General features: G+C 42.2%; 1 non-coding gene across 1 annotated transcript; it reads right to left on the reverse strand.

Moving 5' to 3' along the window:
• Positions 1–19,914: 19,914 nt before the first annotated feature.
• On the reverse strand, positions 19,915–19,996 carry trnas-gcu (transfer RNA serine (anticodon GCU)). The gene has a single exon. It is a non-coding gene; the product is annotated as a tRNA-Ser (tRNA).
• Between the last annotated feature and the right edge of the window lie 3,031 nt (positions 19,997–23,027).

Here is a 23,027-nt window from a genome sequence, read left to right on the forward strand (position 1 = left end):
TGCCAACTTTTAGTCAAAAAACGACTTCTCAGCCGGTCGACATGTGAGAAAACTGACATGTTTCAAATTAAAACGTGTGATTGCACTCCGTTGTTCACACAGCGTCTAAAAATCCTGGAGATTCACAGGAGCAAAGTGAAACTCACCGAACTGAGTAAAGTTCATGTCTCTCAGATGTACTCGGCTCTGCGTCTCATTGGACAACCTAAACCCCGGTGTGATTCCGGCAAATACTTGATCAGTGTATCTTCCTTTCTGCACGCATGAGCTCACCTCCAAAGGGATAAGCATACATTCAACGTCAATCTCAAATTCAACTTGAAACAGACTCTGCCCTGAATATGATTGCGTCCTGTTTCTCTCGCGCTGAAAAGATGTGAGAAGCTGGCTTTGGATTTAGTCCCTTGGCTGCCGAATTTAAATCATGCAGGAAATCAATCCGGGGTGGCCAAGCTGCCTGGTCTGATTAAAAGGCGTTCAAACCCTACATTCCAGGCATGTCATAGTGTTCTGGCCTCAACATTCGGTTCAACGTATCGGATCATAAGCACCGCTCCCATTGTCTGCTAATGGTTCTGCTGTTCACACTAACACCTCCTCTGGTCCATCCTTTGTTACTTTATTGCCCGCTTACCACCCACTTTGCCTTTTCGCATTGTGCCATTTATTATTCAATCACTCCTACGCTCCATTGTATCACAAGCATTCCCTTTTGTCCTTCCTCGCTGCCTATTTTTTTCCAGGCGCTATTTTCGTGGAAAAATCTGTAAACTTTACATTTTTCTTAAAAGATCGGAATGATCATCTGACTGAACGTGAGCCCGGGAAATTCATCCACAGAATGTTCACGGCCTGCTGAGTTTTACAGAATGCTTTGTTTTTGTTCATTGTGTTTCTGTATCCCTTTTAAGGTGATGTGCTGGTCTGCCCGGGGTCATTCTCTGTCTCTCCAAAATGGTGTGCTATCAGTATCGGATCATTATCTATCTCTTTAAAAGGAATGTGCTGTCTGTCCCGGATTTCAAATTTCAAATTTCAAAAACTGCCTTTGGAGGGTGATTAATTTTTAGTTTGTTGGAGTGTTTGTGTAAGTGAGAGAGTGCGTGGAAACGTTCTGCGCGATCTTACTGTGCATTTCATGTCATGGGAGGAAAAATGCATTACATGCAACCTGAAGCCAGACTGATTTGATTCAACAATCATTCGGGGACTGCCTGACAGGAGAAGAATCTGCTGTGGGATTTTGCTATTCCACATGTGAAAGAAGGCAAATTATATAAGTTAGAAACATAGCGATTTTAGCGAGAGCTTGCGGATGGGCTGTGTGACATGATGAGCTCCTTCCCCCTTATTTTCAAATACAAATCAAATCAAGACAAGACAAGACATGACTGACTGACTGACTTTGTTTATATAAATATATGTATCAATATTTATATATGCATATTTTTACCTACATTCCCTACTTTTTAACTTTGACAATAAATGTGCTTTTCTGTTCTGCCTGCATTGGCTTTATTACATTTGACCTCTTTCAGAGCACACGCAGCTTCTGTCTGATCCTGCAGAAAAGCAATCGCGACTTTAAAAGATGGCCTTTGTTGCCCACATCTTCCCTTGTGGCTTGTCTTACACCATGGGCTTACTGTGTTTGGGTATTTACTGACTGCACACCCTGATTTCCAGTGGATTTCATGCAGTCGCACAGACTTTGTTCAATCAAAAATATATAGATTAAGAAACAATTATTTATTTATTTCAATCAAATCAAATTAAATTGTTTGCAATAAAATTGTAAATTTATTTATTTTCTTATCATGATAAATATATATATGTTTTAAATTGTCTGTTTGTCTGGGTTGGTTTTATTTCCCTCCATCTTTCCTGCTTGTCTGTCACCTGTGGCTTCAACAACCGTCCCCGTCCCGCGTGCTCATGAGAACCGCGCTCAATCACGCACAACACATTTGCATTCAGGAATGATAGAAATCCCACTTTATTCTTCTGAAAGGCAACTGCTGTCCGTGAAGGGCAATTCTACAGCTGTGTAAGAGGGATGTGCTTCCTGTCCAGGATCATTCGGTGTCTGTTTCAACGGGATGGTTGTCAGTTCCGGTTCATCAATTGCCCCTTTAAAACGTATTTTCTCATTATCCGGATCATCCTGTACATTTAAAAAGGAGTGTGATTATCAGCTGTGAGAACCGAATTGTTAAACTGTTGTGTTTCAAGCTACATTGACTTTGCCTGTGTCCGTGTACATCCATATCGCAGCGCATCTGTTCATTACTCAAAATATGCTCATGTTTTCCGATATCCACTCCTTGATGCAACCCTTGTCCCAAATTTAATCTCAATATAAAAAACAACAAATTATGCACCGACGACAGCGGCCGCGAGGCCTAAAGGATAAGGTGTCTGACTTCAATTGTAATTATGATCTTATCAGAAGATTGCAGGTTCTAGTCCTGCAGCGGTCAGCTATCGCGCCATGTGAAATTTTATATTCTTTGTTTTGATTCTGCCTCAAAACCAACCATCTCGGACAGTCACTCACCTGAAGTAAAGGAAGGCTGTGTGCTTTAAGAAGCTAATGGTACATTTTCATCACTGTCGATCTGGTTGCACGGGCAAAACAAGCGGTGAAGTAGACTTTCGTGCACATTATCTCTGTTTGAAAGCAAAAAGTAAGGGATGGATGTCTGACTTTGCAGTAAATAGGAGACAAGGTGAGTGACAGGTTGAGGCAATGGACTGCTGATCCAGTATGCCCCCAGCTTCGTCGTTATTGTGTTAAACATTTTCCCCTAGTTTTTTTATTCAATCACATTTATCCTCATTGCCAAATTCACATTTTACTGAAAAGGATGCAACTCGTTGGTGAAGTAATGTCACAAAAAATAATCACTTCATCAAAGGGAAAACACGAGCAGGACGATGGAGAGGGGGACTCATGAGATCGGTCTCTGAGAGTCAGCACAGGCACGATGGGCCGAATAGCAAACTAACGTCAGAAACTGAGAGCTATGTCCTTCACTGTCGGTGGCTCGTTGGTCTAGGGGTATGATTCTCGCTTTGGGATTATAATAATTGAAATGCGAGAGGTCCCGGGTCCCGAGCCCTGCCAACTTTTAGTCAAAAAACGACTTCTCAGCCGGTCGACATGTGAGAAAACTGACATGTTTCAAATTAAAACGTGTGATTGCACTCCGTTGTTCACACAGCGTCTAAAAATCCTGGAGATTCACAGGAGCAAAGTGAAACTCACCGAACTGAGTAAAGTTCATGTCTCTCAGATGTACTCGGCTCTGCGTTTCATTGGACAACCTAAACCCCGGTTTGATTCCGGCAAATACTTGATCAGTGTATTTTCCTTTCTGCACGCATGAGCTCACCTCCAAAGGGATAAGCATACATTCAACGTCAATCTCAAATTCAACTTGAAACAGACTCTGCCCTGAATATGATTGCGTCCTGTTTCTCTCGCGCTGAAAAGATGTGAGAAGCTGGCTTTCGAGTTAGTCCCTTGGCTGCCGAATTTAAATCATGCAGGAAATCAATCCGGGGTGGCCAAGCTGCCTGGTCTGATTAAAAGGCGTTCAAACCCTACATTCCAGGCATGTTATAGTGTTCTGGCCTCAACATTCGGTTCAACGTATCGGATCATAAGCACCGCTCCCATTGTCTGCTAATGGTTCTGCTGTTCACACTAACACCTCCTCTGGTCCATCCTTTGTTACTTTATTGCCCGCTTACCACTCACTTTGCCTTTTCGCATTGTGCCACTTATTATTCAATCACTCCTACGACCACTGTATCACAAGCATTCCCTTTTGTCCTTCCTCGCTGCCTATTTTTTTCCAGGCGCTATTTTCGTGGAAAAATCTGTAAACTTTACATTTTTCTTAAAAGATCGGAATGATCATCTGACTGAACGTGAGCCCGGGAAATTCATCCACAGAATGTTCACGGCCTGCTGAGTTTTACAGAATGCTTTGTTTTTGTTCATTGTGTTTCTGTATCCCTTTTAAGGTGATGTGCTGGTCTGCCCGGGGTCATTCTCTGTCTCTCCAAAATGGTGTGCTATCAGTATCGGATCATTATCTATCTGTTTAAAAGGAATGTGCTGTCGGTCCCGGATTTCAAATTTCAAATTTCAAAAACTGCCTTTGGAGGGTGCAGAATTTTTAGTTTGTTGGAGTGTTTGTGTCAGTGAGAGAGTGCGTGGAAACGTTCTGCGCGATCTTACTGTGCATTTCATGTCATGGGAGGAAAAATGCATTACATGCAACTTGAAGCCACACTGATTTGATTCAACACGCATTCGGGGACTGCCTGACAGGAGAAGAATCTGCTGTGGGATTTTGCTATTCCACATGTGAAAGAAGGCAAATTATATAAGTTAGAAACATAGCGAATTTAGCGAGAGCTTGCGGATGGGCTGTGTGACATGATGAGCTCCTTCCCCCTTATTTTCAAATACAAATCAAATCATGACAAGACAAGACATGACTGACTGACTGACTTTGTTTATGTAAATATATGTATCAATATTTATATATGCATATATTTACATACATTCCCAACTTTTTAACTTTGACAATAAATGTGCTTTTCTGTTCTGCCTGCATTGGCTCTATTACATTTGACCTCTTTCAGAGCACACGCAGCTTCTGTCTGATCCTGCAGAAAAGCAATCGCGACTTTAAAAGATGCCCTTTGTTGCCCACATCTTCCCTTGTGGCTTGTCTTACACCATGGGCTTACTGTGTTTGGGTATTTACTGACTGCACACCTTGATTTCCAGTGGATTTCATGCAGTCGCACAGACTTCGTTCAATCAAAAATATATAGATTAAGAAACAATTATTTATTTATTTCAATCAAATCAAATTCAATTTTTTGCAATAAAATTGTAAATTTATTTATTTTCTTATTATGATAAATATATATATGTTTTAAATTGTCTGTTTGTCTGTGTTGGTTTTATTTCCCTCCCTCTTTCCTGCTTGTCTATCACCTGTGGCTTCAACAACCGTCCCAGTCCCGCGTGTTCATGAGAACCGCGCTCAATCACGCACAACACAATTGCATTCAGGAATGATGGAAATCCCACTTTATTCTTCTGAAAGGCAACTGCTGTCCTTGAACGGCAATTCTACAGCTGTGTAAGAGGGATGTGCTTCCTGTCCAGGATCATTCGGTGTCTGTTTCAACGGGATGGTTGTCAGTTCCGGTTCATCAATTGCCCCTTTAAAACGTATTTTCTCATTATCCGGATCATCCTGTACAATTAAAAAGGAGTGTGATTATCAGCTAAGAGAACCGAATTGTTAAACCTTTGTGTTTCAAGCTACATTGACTTTGCCTGTGTCCGTGTTCATCCATATCGCAGCGCATCTGTTCATTACTCAAAATTTGCTCATGTTTTCCGATATCCACTCCTTGATGTAACCCTTGTCCCAAATTTGCTCTCAATATAAAAAACAACAAATTATGCACCGACGATAGCGGCCGCGTGGCCTAAAGGATAAGGTGTCTGACTTCGATTGTAACTGTGATCTTGTCAGAAGATTGCAAGTTCGAGTCCTGCAGCGGTCAGCTATCGCGCCGCGTGAAATTTTATATTCTTTGTTTTGATTCTGCCTCAAAACCAACCATCTCGGACAGTCACTCACCTGAAGTGAAGGAAGGCTGTGTGCTTTAAGAAGCTAATGGCATATTTTCATCACTGTCGATCTGGTTTCACGGGCAAAACAAGCGGTGAAGTAGACTTTCGTGCACATTATTTCTGTTTGAATGCAAAAATAGTGGTTGGATGTCTGACTTTGCAGTAAATAGGAGGCAAGGTGACTGACAGGTTGAGGCAATGGACTGCTGATCCAGTATGCCCCCAGCTTCGTCGTTATTGTGTTAAACACTTTCCCCTCGTTTTTTTATTCAATCACATTTATCCTCATTGCCAAATTCACCTTTTACTGAAAAGGATGCAACTCGTTGATGAAGTAATGTAACAAAAAATAATCACTTCATCAAAGGGAAAACATTAGCAGGACGATGGAGAGGGGGACTCATGAGATCGGTCTCTGAGAGTCAGCACAGGCACGATGGGCCGAATAGCAAACTAACGTCAGAAACTGAGAGCTACGTTTCTCATTGTCGGCGGCTCGTTGGTCTAGGTGTATGATTCTCGCTTTGGGATTATAATAATTGAAATGCGAGAGGTCCCGGGTTCAAATCCCGGACGAGACCTTCCAACTTTTAGTCAAAAAACGACTTCTCAGCCGGTCGACATGTGAGAAAACTGACATGTTTCAAATTAAAACGTGTGATTGCACTCCGTTGTTCACACAGCGTCTAAAAATCCTGGAGATTCACAGGAGCAAAGTGAAACTCACCGAACTGAGTCAAGTTCATGTCTCTCAGATGTACTCGGCTCTGCGTCTCATTGGACAACCTAAACCCCGGTTTGATTCCGGCAAATACTTGATCAGTGTATCTTCCTTTCTGCACGCATGAGCTCACCTCCAAAGGGATAAGCATACATTCAACGTCAATCTCAAATTCAACTTGAAACAGACTCTGCCCTGAATATGATTGCGTCCTGTTTCTCTCGCGCTGAAAAGATGTGAGAAGCTGGCTTTGGATTTAGTCCCTTGGCTGCCGAATTTAAATCATGCAGGAAATCAATCCGGGGTGGCCAAGCTGCCTGGTCTGATTAAAAGGCGTTCAAACCCTACATTCCAGGCATGTTACAGTGTTCTGGCCTCAACATTCGGTTCTTCGTATCGGATCATAAGCACCGCTCCCATTGTCTGCTAATGGTTCTGCTGTTCACACTAACACCTCCTCTGGTCCATCCTTTGTTACTTTATTGCCTGCTTACCACCCACTTTGCCTTTTCGCATTGTGCCATTTATTATTCAATCACTCCTACGCTCCACTGTATCACAAGCATTCCCTTTTGTCCTTCCTCGCTGCCTATTTTTTTCCAGGCGCTATTTTCGTGGAAAAATCTGTAAACTTTACATTTTTCTTAAAAGATCGGAATGATCATCTGACTGAACGTGAGCCCGGGAAATTCATCCACAGAATGTTCACGGCCTGCTGAGTTTTACAGAATGCTTTGTTTTTGTTCATTGTGCTTCTGTATCCCTTTTAAGGTGATGTGCTGGTCTGCCCGGGGTCATTCTCTGTCTCTCCAAAATGGTGTGCTATCAGTATCGGATCATTATCTATCTGTTTAAAAGGAATGTGCTGTCTGTCCCGGGTTTCAAATTTCAAATTTCAAAAACTGCCTTTGGAGGGTGCAGAATTTTTAGTTTGTTGGAGTGTTTGTGTAAGTGAGAGAGTGCGTGGAAACGTTCTGCGCGATCTTACTGTGCATTTCATGTCATGGGAGGAAAAATGCATTACATGCAACTTGAAGCCACACTGATTTGATTCAACACGCATTCGGGGACTGCCTGACAGGAGAAGAATCTGCTGTGGGATTTTGCTATTCCACATGTGAAAGAAGGCAAATTATATAAGTTAGAAACATAGCGATTTTAGCGAGAGCTTGCGGATGGGCTGTGTGACATGATGAGCTCCTTCCCCCTTATTTTCAAATACAAATCAAATCAAGACAAGACAAGACATGACTGACTGACTGACTTTGTTTATATAAATATATGTATCAATATTTATATATGCATATATTTACATACATTCCCTACTTTTTAACTTTCACAATAAATGTGCTTTTTCTGTTCTGCCTGCATTGGCTCTATTACATTTGACCTCTTTCACAGCACACGCAGCTTCACTCTGATCCTGCAGAAAAGCACTCGCGACTTTAAAAGATGGCCTTTGTTGCCCACATCTTCCCTCGTGGCTTGTCTTACACCATGGGCTTACTGTGTTTGGGTATTTACTGACTGCACACCATGATTTCCAGTGGATTTCATGCAGTCGCACAGACTTCGTTCAATGAAAAATATATAGATTAAGAAACAATTATTTATTTATTTCAATCAAATCAAATTAAATTTTTTGCAATAAAATTGTAAATTTATTTATTTTCTTATCATGATAAATATATATATGTTTTAAATTGTCTGTTTGTCTGGGTTGCTTTTATTTCCCTCCCTCTTTCCTGCTTGTCTGTCACCTGTGGCTTCAACAACCGTCCCAGTCCCGCGTGCTCATGAGAACCGCGCTCAATCACGCACAACACAATTGCATTCAGGAATGATAGAAATCCCACTTTATTCTTCTGAAAGGCAACTGCTGTCCGTGAATGGCAATTCTACAGCTGTGCAAGAGGGATGTGCTTCCTGTCCAGGATCATTCGGTGTCTGTTTCAACGGGATGGTTGTCAGTTCCGGTTCATCAATTGCCCCTTTAAAACGTATTTTCTCATTATCCGGATCATCCTGTACATTTATAAAGGAGTGTGATTATCAGCTTTGAGAACCGAATTGTTAAACTGTTGTGTTTCAAGCTACATTGACTTTGCCTGTGTCCGTGTACGTCCATATCGCAGCGCATCTGTTCATACTCAAAATATGCTCATGTTTTCCGATATCCACTCCTTGATGCAACCCTTGTCCCAAATTTGCTCTCAATATAAAAAACAACAAATTATGCACTGACGATAGCGGCCGCGTGGCCTAAAGGATAAGGTGTCTGACTTCGATTGTAAATATGATCTTATCAGAAGATTGCAAGTTCGAGTCCAGCAGCGGTCAGCTATCTTGCCGCGTGAAATTTTATATTCTTTGTTTTGATTCTGCCTCAAAACCAACCATCTCGGACAGTCACTCACCTGAAGTAAAGGAAGGCTGTGTGCTTTAAGAAGCTAATGGCATATTTTCATCACTGTCGATCTGGTTGCACGGGCAAAACAAGCGGTGAAGTAGACTTTCGTGCACATTATTTCTGTTTGAATGCAAAAATAAGGGATGGATGTCTGACTTTGCAGTAAAGAGGAGACAAGGTGACTGACAGGTTGAGGCAATGGACTGCTGATCCAGTATGCCCCCAGCTTCGTCGTTATTGTGTTAAACACTTTCCCCTCGTTTTTTTATTCAATCACATTTATCCTCATTGCCAAATTCACCTTTTACTGAAAAGGATGCAACTCGTTGGTGAAGTAATGTCACAAAAAATAATCACTTCATCAAAGGGAAAACATTAGCAGGACGATGCAGAGGGGGACTCATGAGATCGGTCTCTGAGAGTCAGCACAGACACGATGGGTCGAATAGCAAACTAACGTCAGAAACTGAGAGCTACGTTTCTCACTGTAGGTGGCTCGTTGGTCTAGGGGTATGATTCTCGCTTTGGGATTATAATAATTGAAATGCGAGAGGTCCCGGGTCCCGAGCCCTGCCAACTTTTAGTCAAAAAACGACTTCTCAGCCGGTCGACATGTGAGAAAACTGACATGTTTCAAATTAAAACGTGTGATTGCACTCCGTTGTTCACACAGCGTCTAAAAATCCTGGAGATTCACAGGAGCAAAGTGAAACTCACCGAACTGAGTAAAGTTCATGTCTCTCAGATGTACTCGGCTCTGCGTCTCATTGGACTACCTAAACCCCGGTTTGATTCCGGCAAATACTTGATCAGTGTATCTTCCTTTCTGCACGCATGAGCTCACCTCCAAAAGGATAAGCATACATTCAACGTCAATCTCAAATTCAACTTGAAACAGACTCTGCCCTGAATATGATTGCGTCCTGTTTCTCTCGCGCTGAAAAGATGTGAGAAGCTGGCTTTGGATTTAGTCCCTTGGCTGCCGAATTTAAATCATGCAGGAAATCAATCCGGGGTGGCCAAGCTGCCTGGTCTGATTAAAAGGCGTTCAAACCCTACATTCCAGGCATGTTATAGTGTTCTGGCCTCAACATTCGGTTCAACGTATCGGATCATAAGCACCGCTCCCATTGTCTGCTAATGGTTCTGCTGTTCACACTAACACCTCCTCTGGTCCATCCTTTGTTACTTTATTGCCCGCTTACCACCCACTTTGCCTTTTCGCATTGTGCCATTTATTATTCAATCACTCCTACGCTCCACTGTATCACAAGCATTCCCTTTTGTCCTTCCTCGCTGCCTATTTTTTTCCAGGCGCTATTTTCGTGGAAAAATCTGTAAACTTTACATTTTTCTTAAAAGATCGGAATGATCATCTGACTGAACGTGAACCCGGGAAATTCATCCACAGAATGTTCACGGCCTGCTGAGTTTTACAGAATGCTTTGTTTTTGTTCATTGTGTTTCTGTATCCCTTTTAAGGTGATGTGCTGGTCTGCCCGGGGTCATTCTCTGTCTCTCAAAAATGGTGTGCTATCAGTATCGGATCATTATCTATCTGTTTAAAAGGAATGTGCTGTCGGTCCCGGATTTCAAATTTCAAATTTCAAAAACTGCCTTTGGAGGGTGCAGAAATTTTAGTTTGTTGGAGTGTTTGTGTCAGTGAGAGAGTGCGTGGAAACGTTATGCGCGATCTTACTGTGCATTTCATGTCATGGGAGGAAAAATGCATTACATGCAACTTGAAGCCACACTGATTTGATTCAACACGCATTCGGGGACTGCCTGACAGGAGAAGAATCTGCTGTGGGATTTTGCTATTCCACATGTGAAAGAAGGCAAATTATATAAGTTAGAAACATAGCGATTTTAGCGAGAGCTTGCGGATGGGCTGTGTGACATGATGAGCTCCTTCCCCCTTATTTTCAAATACAAATCAAATCATGACAAGACATGACATGACTGACTGACTGACTTTGTTTATATAAATATATGTATCAATATTTATATATGCATATATTTACATACATTCCCAACTTTTTAACTTTGACAATAAATGTGCTTTTCTGTTCTGCCTGCATTGGCTCTATTACATTTGACCTCTTTCAGAGCACACGCAGCTTCTGTCTGATCCTGCAGAAAAGCAATCGCGACTTTAAAAGATGGCCTTTGTTGCCCACATCTTCCCTTGTGGCTTGTCTTACACCATGGGCTTACTGTGTTTGGGTATTTACTGACTGCACACCTTGATTTCCAGTGGATTTCATGCAGTCGCCCAGACTTCGTTCAATCAAAAATATATAGATTAAGAAACAATTATTTATTTATTTCAATCAAATCAAATTCAATTTTTTGCAATAAAATTGTAAATTTATTTATTTTCTTATTATGATAAATATATATATGTTTTAAATTGTCTGTTTGTCTGTGTTGGTTTTATTTCCCTCCCTCTTTCCTGCTTGTCTATCACCTGTGGCTTCAACAACCGTCCCAGTCCCGCGTGTTCATGAGAACCGCGCTCAATCACGCACAACACAATTGCATTCAGGAATGATGGAAATCCCACTTTATTCTTCTGAAAGGCAACTGCTGTCCTTGAACGGCAATTCTACAGCTGTGTAAGAGGGATGTGCTTCCTGTCCAGGATCATTCGGTGTCTGTTTCAACGGGATGGTTGTCAGTTCCGGTTCATCAATTGCCCCTTTAAAACGTATTTTCTCATTATCCGGATCATCCTGTACAATTAAAAAGGAGTGTGATTATCAGCTGTGAGAACCGAATTGTTAAACCTTTGTGTTTCAAGCTACATTGACTTTGCCTGTGTCCGTGTTCATCCATATCGCAGCGCATCTGTTCATTACTCAAAATTTGCTCATGTTTTCCGATATCCACTCCTTGATGTAACCCTTGTCCCAAATTTGCTCTCAATATAAAAAACAACAAATTAAGCACCGACGATAGCGGCCGCGTGGCCTAAAGGATAAGGTGTCTGACTTCGATTCTAACTGTGATCTTGTCAGAAGATTGCAAGTTCGAGTCCTGCAGCGGTCAGCTATCGCGCCGCGTGAAATTTTATATTCTTTGTTTTGATTCTGCCTCAAAACCAACCATCTCGGACAGTCACTCACCTGAAGTGAAGGAAGGCTGTGTGCTTTAAGAAGCTAATGGCATATTTTCATCACTGTCGATCTGGTTTCACGGGCAAAACAAGCGGTGAAGTAGACTTTCGTGCACATTATTTCTGTTTGAATGCAAAAATAGGGGATGGATGTCTGACTTTGCAGTAAAGAGGAGACAAGGTGACTGACAGGTTGAGGCAATGGACTGCTGATCCAGTATGCCCCCAGCTTCGTCGTTATTGTGTTAAACACTTTCCCCTCGTTTTTTTATTCAATCACATTTATCCTCATTGCCAAATTCACCTTTTACTGAAAAGGATGCAGCTCGTTGGTGAAGTAATGTAACAAAAAATAATCACTTCATCAAAGGGAAAACATTAGCAGGACGATGGAGAGGGGGACTCATGAGATCGGTCTCTGAGAGTCAGCACAGGCACGATGGGCCGAATAGCAAACTAACGTCAGAAACTGAGAGCTACGTTTCGCATTGTCGGCGGCTCGTTGGTCTAGGGGTATGATTCTCGCTTTGGGATTATAATAATTGAAATGCGAGAGGTCCCGGGTTCAAATCCTGGACGAGACCTGCCAACTTTTAGTCAAAAAACGACTTCTCAGCCGGTCGACATGTGAGAAAACTGACATGTTTCAAATTAAAACGTGTGATTGCACTCCGTTGTTCACACAGCGTCTAAAAATCCTGGAGATTCACAGGAGCAAAGTGAAACTCACCGAACTGAGTCAAGTTCATGTCTCTCAGATGTACTCGGCTCTGCGTCTCATTGGACAACCTAAACCCCGGTTTGATTCCGGCAAATACTTGATCAGTGTATCTTCCTTTCTGCACGCATGAGCTCACCTCCAAAGGGATAAGCATACATTCAACGTCAATCTCAAATTCAACTTGAAACAGACTCTGCCCTGAATATGATTACGTCCTGTTTCTCTCGCGCTGAAAAGATGTGAGAAGCTGGCTTTGGATTTAGTCCCTTGGCTGCCGAATTTAAATCATGCAGGAAATCAATCCGGGGTGGCCAAGCTGCCTGGTCTGATTAAAAGGCGTTCAAACCCTACATTCCAGGCATGTTACAGTGTTCTGGCCTCAACATTCGGTTCAACGTATCGGATCATAAGCACCGCTCCCATTGTCTGCTAATGGTTCTGCTGTTCACACTAACACCTCCTCTGGTCCATCCTTTGTTACTTTATTGCCTGCTTACCACCCACTTTGCCTTTTCGCATTGTGCCATTTATTATTCAATCACTCCTACGCTCCACTGTATCACAAGCATTCCCTTTTGTCCTTCCTCGCTGCCTATTTTTTTCCAGGCGCTATTTTCGTGGAAAAATCTGTAAACTTTACATTTTTCTTAAAAGATCGGAATGATCATCTGACTGAACGTGAGCCCGGGAAATTCATCCACAGAATGTTCACGGCCTGCTGAGTTTTACAGAATGCTTTGTTTTTGTTCATTGTGCTTCTGTATCCCTTTTAAGGTGATGTGCTGGTCTGCCCGGGGTCATTCTCTGTCTCTCCAAAATGGTGTGCTCTCAGTATCGGATCATTATCTATCTGTTTAAAAGGAATGTGCTGTCTGTCCCGGGTTTCAAATTTCAAATTTCAAAAACTGCCTTTGGAGGGTGCAGAATTTTTAGTTTGTTGGAGTGTTTGTGTAAGTGAGAGAGTGTGTGGAAACGTTCTGCGCGATCTTACTGTGCATTTCATGTCATGGGAGGAAAAATGCATTACATGCAACTTGAAGCCACACTGATTTGATTCAACACGCATTCGGGGACTGCCTGACAGGAGAAGAATCTGCTGTGGGATTTTGCTATTCCACATGTGAAAGAAGGCAAATTATATAAGTTAGAAACACAGCGATTTTAGCGAGAGCTTGCGGATGGGCTGTGTGACATGATGAGCTCCTTCCCCCTTATTTTCAAATACAAATCAAATCAAGACAAGACAAGACATGACTGACTGACTGACTTTGTTTATATAAATATATGTATCAATATTTATATATGCATATATTTACATACATTCCCTACTTTTTAACTTTCACAATAAATGTGCTTTTTCTGTTCTGCCTGCATTGGCTCTATTACATTTGACCTCTTTCACAGCACACGCAGCTTCTGTCTGATCCTGCAGAAAAGCACTCGCGACTTTAAAAGATGGCCTTTGTTGCCCACATCTTCCCTCGTGGCTTGTCTTACACCATGGGCTTACTGTGTTTGGGTATTTACTGACTGCACACCATGTTTTCCAGTGGATTTCATGCAGTCGCACAGACTTCGTTCAATCAAAAATATATAGATTAAGAAACAATTATTTATTTATTTCAATCAAATCAAATTAAATTTTTTGCAATAAAATTGTAAATTTATTTATTTTCTTATTATGATAAATATATATATGTTTTAATTGTCTGTTTGTCTGGGTTGGTTTTATTTCCCTCCCTCTTTCCTGCTTGTCTATCACCTGTGGCTTCAACAACCGTCCCAGTCCCGCGTGCTCATGAGAACCGCGCTCAATCATGCACAACACAATTGCATTCAGGAATGATGGAAATCCCACTTTATTCTTCTGAAAGGCAACTGCTGTCCGTGAAGGGCAATTCTACAGCTGTGTAAGAGGGATGTGCTTCCTGTCCAGGATCATTCGGTGTCTGTTTCAACGGGATGGTTGTCAGTTCCGGTTCATCAATTGCCCCTTTAAAACGTATTTTCTCATTATCCGGATCATCCTGTACAATTAAAAAGGAGTGTGATTATCAGCTGTGAGAACCGAATTGTTAAACTTTTGTGTTTCAAGCTACATTGACGTTGCATGTGTCCGTGTACATCCATATCATAGAAACATAGAAACATAGACAATAGCTGCAGGAGTAGGCCATTCGGCCCTTCTACCCTGCACCGCCATTCAATGAGTTCATGGCTGAACATTCAACTTCAGTACCCCATTCCTACTTTCTCGCCATATCCCTTGATCCCCCTAGTAGTAAGGACATCATCTAACTCCTTTTTTAATATATTTAGTGAATTGGCCTCAACAACTTTCTGTGGTCGAGCATTCCACAGGTTCACCACTCTCTGGGTGAAGAAGTTCCTCCGCATCTCGGTCCTAAATGGCTTAACCCTTATCCTTAGACTGTGACCTCTGGTTCTGGACTTCCCCAACATTGGGAACATTCTTCCTGCATCTAACCTGTCTAACCCCGTCAGAATTTTAAATGTTTCTATGAGGTTCCCTCTCATTCTTCTGAACTCCAGTGAATACAAGCCCAGTTGATCCAGTCTTTCTTGATAGGTCAGTCCCGCCATCCCGGGAATCAGTCTGGTGAACGTTCGCTGCACTCCCTCAATCGCAAGAATGTCCTTCCTCAGGTTAGGAGACCAAAACTGTACACAATACTCCAGGTGTGGCATCACCAAAGCCCTGTACAACTGTAGCAACACTTCCCTGCCCCTGTACTCAAAACCCCTTGCTATGAAGGCCAACATGCCATTTGCATTCTTAACCGCCTGCTGCACCTGCATGCCAACCTTCAATGACTGATGTACCACGACACTCAGGTCTCTTTACACCTCCCCTTTTCCTAATCTGTCACCATTCAGATAATAGTTTGTCTCTCTGTTTTTACCACCAAAGTGGATAACCTCACATGTATCCACATTATACTTCATCTGCCATGCATTTGCCCACTCACCTAACCTATCCAAGTCGCTCTGCAGCCTCACAGCATCCTCTTCGCAGCTCACACTGCCACCCAACTTAGTGTCATCCGCAAATTTGGAGATACTACATTTAATCCCCTCATCTAAATCATTAATGTACAATGTAAACAGCTGGGGACCCAGCACAGAACCTTGCGGTACCCCTCTAGTCATAGCCTGCCATTCTGAAAAGTACCCATTTACTCCTACTCTTTGGTTCCTGTCTGACAACCAGTTCTCAATCCATGTCAGCACACTACCCCCAATCCCATGTGCTCTATCTTTGCATATCAATCTCTTGTGTGGGACCTTGTCGAATGCCTTCTGAAAGTCCAAATATACACATCAACTCGTTCTCCCTTGTCCACTCTACTGAAAACATCCTCAAAAAATTCCACAAGATTTGTCAAGCATGATTTCCCTTTCACAAATCCATGCTGACTTGGACCTATCATGTCACCTCTTTATAAATGCACTGCTATGAAATCCTTAATAATTGATTCCATCATTTTGCCCACTATCGATGTCAGGCTGACCGGTCTATAATTTCCTGTTTTCTCTCTCCCACCTTTTTTAAAAAGTGGGGTTACATTGGCTACCCTCCACTCTATAGGAACTGATCCAGAGTCAATGGAATGTTGGAAAATGACTGTCAATGCATCCACTATTTCCAAGGCCACCTCCTTAAGTATGACTATTCCGTTACCAAGGTGACCATGTCTGTCCGCAGTATTCAGTGGGAAGGGGATTAAATCATTGCACTGGGATTTGGACGCTGTGGAAGCATCGGCGCAAAATCACACGTTTTAACGTGAAATATGTCTGTTTTCTCACATGTCGAGCGATTGTGAGAAATGGAACTTTCAGTAACAAGTGGTGGGGCTCGTCCGCGAACCTCTCACACATCAAATGTGATCATCCCAAAGCAAAAATCATACCCCGAGACCAACGAGCCGCCGACAGTAAAGAGTGTAGCTATAAGATTCTGACGGTAGAGAGAAAAGATATTCGGCCCATCGTGCTTGTGCTGTCCCTCAGAGACCATTCTAATTTGTCCCCCTCTCCATAGTCTGACAAATTTTATCCTTTTGAGGAATATATTATTAATTTGAGAAATGACATGAGCAAAGTACAGCATCCTTGCAAGTAAAAGGGGAATTTGGTGATGAGGTTAAATGTGAATGACAACACGACCAGGAAGGTCAAAGTTGTTAGACAATGATGACGAGAATGCGATTCGCACCCATTCCACAGAGCCCATTAGCAGTTCATCGCCTTAACCTCTCGGCCACCTCGTCACTTGTGCAGCGCATTGTAGCCATTCAATCTCCTGCTTTTTGTATCCAAACAGAAATAATGTGCAAGAAAGTCCACTTCACAGCTTGCTCTGCCCGTGCATGCAGATTTAGAATGATGAAAACGTGTCATGAGTTTCCTTCAGCAAACAGCCTTCCTTTACTTCAGGTGAGTGACTGGAAGAGATGGTTGGTTTCTCGGCAGAATCAAAACAAAAAATGTAAAATTTCACACAACAAGCTCAGTTGACCACGGCAGGACTCGAAGCTGCAATCTTCTGATAACTTCGGAATGAGAATGGAAGTAAGACTCCTTATCCATTCGGCCACGCGGCCTCTACCATGACCATTCATTCTGTTATTGTGTCTATTGCGAGCAGATTTGGGGCCACTGCAATATCAAGGAGTGGATTTAGGAAAAGATGAGCATATTTCGAGTGAATGATCAGATGCACGGCGATCTGGGTGTGCACCGGCGCAGGCAACCCCAATGTAAATTGAAACACAACAGTTTAACAATTCGGTCATTGCAGCTGAAATCATACTCCTTCTCAAACTATACAGGATGACCAAAGTTTATGAGAAAATCCGTTTCAAAGGGAAAGATTATGAACCGGATCTGACAACCAGCCCGTTTTCTCAGACACAGAATGATCCGGGACTGCAAGGACATCGCTTTTTCCCAGTTGCAGAATGACACTTGACTGACAGCAGTTCTCTTTTAAAAGAATAAAGTGAGATTTCTATCATCCCTGAAGGCAATTGTGTATTGGGCCTCAGGACCACGCGGGGAAGAGACGGTTATTGAAGCCACAGGCAGGAAGGAGGGAGGGACGTAAAGCCAGCCCATATTGAAATATATATATATTTAACATTTTAAGAAAATAAATGCATTTAAATTTTATTTTTAAACAATTGAATTTGAGTTGTTTTAAATAAATATATAATTGATTCATAATCTATATATTTTTTGATTGAAGGAAGGCTGTGTGACTGGAAGAATATCAGTGGAAATGAGGGGTGCAGTCAATCATTATCCAAACACAGTAAGCCCATGGTGGAAGACAAGTCACGAGGGAAGATGTGGGCTACAAAGGCGATCTTTTAAAGTCGCGTGTGTCTTTCTGCTGGAGCTGACAGCAGCTGTTTGTGCTGTGAAAGAGGTCAAATGTAATAGGGCCCGGTGCAGGCGGAACAAAAAAAGCATGTTTATTTTGGAAGTTCAAAATTTGGGATTACATATAAATATACACATATTTATACATGTAGAAACAAAGTCAGTCAGTCAGTCATGTCTTGTCTTGGTTTGATTTGATTTGAATTTAAAAATAAGGATGGAGGATATCATCATATCACACAGCCCACACGCAAGCCCTGGCTAAAATCGCTTTATTTCTAACTTGTGTATTTTCCCTTCTTTCAGATGTGGAATTACAAATTCCCACAGCAGATTCTTCTACCGTCAGAGAATCCACGAAGGAGTGTTCAATCAAATCAGTACGGTTTCAAGTTGCATGTAATGCATTTTTCTCACATGACAGTAAGATCGCACAGTACGTTTGAACACACTCTGGCTTACACAAACACACAAACAAACTAAAATTCCTGCACCCTCCAAAGGAAGTTTTTGAAATTTGAAATCGGAAATCCGGGACAGACAGCACATCGCTTTTAAACAGACACAGAATAATGCGGGGCTGATAGTACACCATTTTAAACAGTCAGAGAATGACCTCGGACAGACAGCACATCCCCTTAAAAGGGACACGGAAATAGAATGAATAAAAACAGATAATATGCAAAACTCGGCAGGTCGTGCAGATTCTGTGGAGGAAGAATCCGGTTTCACGTTCTGTCGGATAATGATTCCGAAATTTTAGGAAAAAGTTAAGATTACAGATTTTTTCATCAAAAATAGCGCCTGGAAAAAATACGCAGCGAGAAAAGTCAAATGGGAACGTCTGTGATACAGTGGAACGCAGGAGTGATTAAATAATAAATGGCACAATGGAGAAAGGCAAAGTGGGTTGTAATCGGGCGATAACGTAACAAAGGATGGTCCAGAGGAGGTGTTAGTGGGAATAGCAGAACCATTACCAGGCAATCGGAGCGGTGCTTTTGATCCGATACGGTGAACCTAATGTTGAGACCAGAAGACGAGAACATGACTACAATACATGGTTTCACCGCCTTTTAATCAGACCAGTCAGCATTGCCAGCCCGGATAGATTTCCTGTCCGCTTTGAATTCGGCAGCCAAGGGACTAATTCAAAAGGCAGCTTCTCACATCTTTTAGCTCTAGAGAAACAGGACGCACTCATATTCAGGGCAGAGGTGGAGATTGACGCTGAATGTATGCTTATCCCAATTGATGTGAGCTTCTGCGTACAGACAGGAAGATATACTGATGAAGGATTGGCCGGAACCAAACAAGGGATAGGTTATCCAACGAGTCACAGAGCCGAGTACCTCTGAGATATTTTAACTTTACTCAGTTTGGCGGGTTTCACTTTGCTCTGGGATTTGGATGCTAAGGGAACATCGGCGCAAAATCACACGTTTTAACGTGAAACATGTCTGTTTTCTCACATTTCGAGTGGCTGTGAGAAGCGGAACATTGATTAAAACATGGCGGGGCTCGTCCGTAATTTGGCCCGAGAACTCTCGCATTTCAAATGTGATCATTCCTAAGCGAGAATCATAAGCGTGGACCAACGAGCCGCCGACAGTGAAAAGCGCAGCTCTCAGATTCTGACGGTAGTGAGAAAAGATATTAGGCCCATCGTGCATGTGCTGTCTCTCAGAAACCTATCTAATTAGTGCCGCTCGCCATTGTCCTGCAACTGTTCACCTTTTGACGAATATATTATTAATTTGAGACATGACATGAGGAAAGTACAGCATGCTTGGAAGTAAAAGGGGAATTTGGCGATGAGGTTAAATGTGAATGACAAAACGAGGACAAAGCTGTAAGACAACGTCGACGAGGATGGGATTTGAATCCATGCGTGCAGAGCACAATGGATGAGCAGTCCATCGCCTTCAACTCTCGGCCACCTCGTCACTTGTGCAGCGCATTGTCAGCCAATCAATCTCCTGCTTTTTGTATCCAAACAAAAATAATGTGCAAGAAAGTCCACTTCACAGCTTGCTCTGCCCGTGCATGCAAATCGACAATGATGAAAACGTGTCATCAGATTCTTTCAGCAAACAGCCTTCCTTTACTTCAGGTGAGTGACTCGAAGAGGTGGTTGGTTTCTCGGCAGAATCACAACAAAGAATATATAAAATTTCACGCAGCGAGCCTAGTTGACCGCGACAGGACTCGAAATAGCAATCTTGTGATAACTTCATGGTTACATCGCAAGTCAGATATGTTATCCATTAGGTCACACGGCCTCTGCCAACGGCGGACATTGTGTTGTTGTATATATTGGGAACAAATTAGGGGCAACTGCAACATCAAGGAGTGGATATCGAAAAACGTGGGCATATTTCGAGTGAATGAACAGATGCACTGCAATCTGGGTGCGCACCGGCGCAGGCAACCACAATGTCAATTGGAACACAACAGTTTAACAATTAAATCATTGCAGTTGAAATCATACTCCTTCTCAAACTATACAGGATGACCCGGGATTATGAGAAAACCGTTTTAAAGGTAAAGATTATGAACCGGAACTGAAAACCAGCCCGGTTGAACAGACACAGAATGATCCGAGACTGCAAGGACATCCCTTTTACCCAGATGCAGAATGACCCTTGACAGAAAGCAGTTCCCTTTTAAAATAATAAAGTGAGATTTCTATCATCCCTGAAGGCAATTGTGCAGTGGAGCTAAGGACCACCAGAGAATGTTATTGAAGCCACAGCTGATGGACAGGCAGGAAGGACGGAGAGACGTAAAACCAGCCCAGACTGAAATATATATATATTTAACACTTTAAGAAAATGAATGCATTTAAATTTTATTTAAAAACAAAATAATTTGATTTGTTTTAAATAAGTAAATAATTGCATCATAATCTGTATACTTTTTGATTGAACGAAGGCTGTGTTACTCGAAGAATTTCATTGGAAATGGGTGCAGTCAAAAATTACCCAAACACAGTAAGCACATGGTGGAAGACAAGCCACGAGGGAAGATGTGTGTGACTAAGGCGATCTTTTAAAGTCGCGTGTGTCTTTCTGCTGGATCTGACAGCAGTTGCTTTTGCTGTGAAAGAGGTCAAATGTAATAGAGCCCGGTGCAGGCAGAACAGAAAAAGCATATTTATTTTGGAAGTTAAAAATTTGGGATTATATACAAATATACAAATGAACATACATGTATAAACAAAGTCAGTCATGTCTTGTCTTGTCTTGTCTTGGTTTGATTTGATTTGAATTTGAAAATAAGGATGGAGGATGTCATCATGTCACACAGCCCACACGCAAGCCCTGGTTAAAATCGTTATATTACTAACGTATGTATTTTTCCTTCTTTCAGATGTGGAATAGCAAAATCCCACTGCAGATTCTTCTACCGTCAGAGAGTCCACGAAGGAGCGTTCAATCAAATCACTACGGTTTCAAATTACATGTAATGCATTTTTCTCAATTGACAGTAAAATCGCACAGCTCCTTTGCACACACTCTGGCTTACACAAACATACAAACAAACTTAAATTCCCGCAGTTTTTGTAATTTGAAATTGGAAATCCGGGACAGACTGCACATAGCTTTTAAACTGACACAGAATATTGCGGGGCTGAAAGCACACCATTTTAAACAAATATAGAATGATCTCGGACAGACAGCACATCCCCTTAAAAGGGACACGGAAATAGAATGAAATAAAACAGATAAATATGTAAAACTCGGCAGGTCGTGCAGATTCTGTGGAGGAAGAATCCGGATTCACGTTCTGTCGGATAATCATTCCGATATTTTTGTGAAACGTTAAACATTACAGATGTTATCAACTTAAATAGCGCCTAGGAAAAATACGCAGTGAGAAAGACAAATGGGAACGTCTGTGATACAGTGGAACGCACGAGTGATTAAATAATAAATGGCACAATGGAGAAAGACAAAGTGGGTGGTAATCGGGCAAAAACGTAACAAAGGATGGTCTAGAGGAGGTGTTAGTGGGAATAGCAGAACCATTAGCAGACAATGGGAGCGGTGCTTATGATCCGATACGTTGAACCTAATGTTGAGGCCAGAAGACGAGAAGATGCCTACAATATAGGGTGTCACCGCCTTTTAATTAGACCCAGGCAGCTTGGCCAGCCCGGATTGATTTCCTGTCCGCTTTGAATTCTGCAGCAAAGGGACTAATTCAAAAGCCAGCTTCTCTCATTTTTTCAGCTCTAGAGAAACAGGACGCAGACATATTCAGGGCAGAGGTGGAGATTGACGCTGAATGTATGCTTATCCCAATTGAGGTGAGCATGTGCGTACAGACAGGAAGATATACTGATCAAGTATCGGCCGGAACCAAACAAGGGTTTAGCTTATCCAACGAGTCACAGAGCCGAGTACCTCTGAGAAACTTTAAGTTTACTCAGTTTGGCGGGTTTCACTTTGCTCTGGGATTTGGGAACATTGGCGCAAAATCACACGTTCTAATGTGAAATATGTCTGTTTTCTCACAAGAGGAGCGGCTGAGAGAAGCGGAACTTCGAGTAAAAAATGGCGGGACTCGTCCGGGATTTAGCCCGAGATCTCTCGCTTTTCAAATATGATCATTCCTAAGCGAGAATCATACCCCTCGACCAACGAGCCGCCGACAGTGAAAAGCGCAGCTCTCAGATTTTGACGGTAGTGAGAAAAGATATTAGTTACATCGTGCTTGTGCTGTCCCTCAGAGACCTATCTAATTAGTCCCCCTTGCCATAGTCCTGCAAATGTTATCCTTTTGACGACTAAATTACTAATTTAAGACATTACATGAGCAAAGTACAGCATCCTTGTCAGGAAAAGGGGAATTTGGCGATGAGGTTAAATGCGAATGACAAAACCACCAGGGATGTAAAAGCTGTAAGACAACAACGACGAGGATGGGATTCGAACCCAATGGAGTAGTAATCCATCGCCTTAACCTCTGGAC

The sequence above is a fragment of the Pristiophorus japonicus genome, unplaced genomic scaffold, assembly GCF_044704955.1.
Source record: "Pristiophorus japonicus isolate sPriJap1 unplaced genomic scaffold, sPriJap1.hap1 HAP1_SCAFFOLD_117, whole genome shotgun sequence".
Lineage (NCBI taxonomy): Eukaryota > Metazoa > Chordata > Chondrichthyes > Pristiophoridae > Pristiophorus > Pristiophorus japonicus.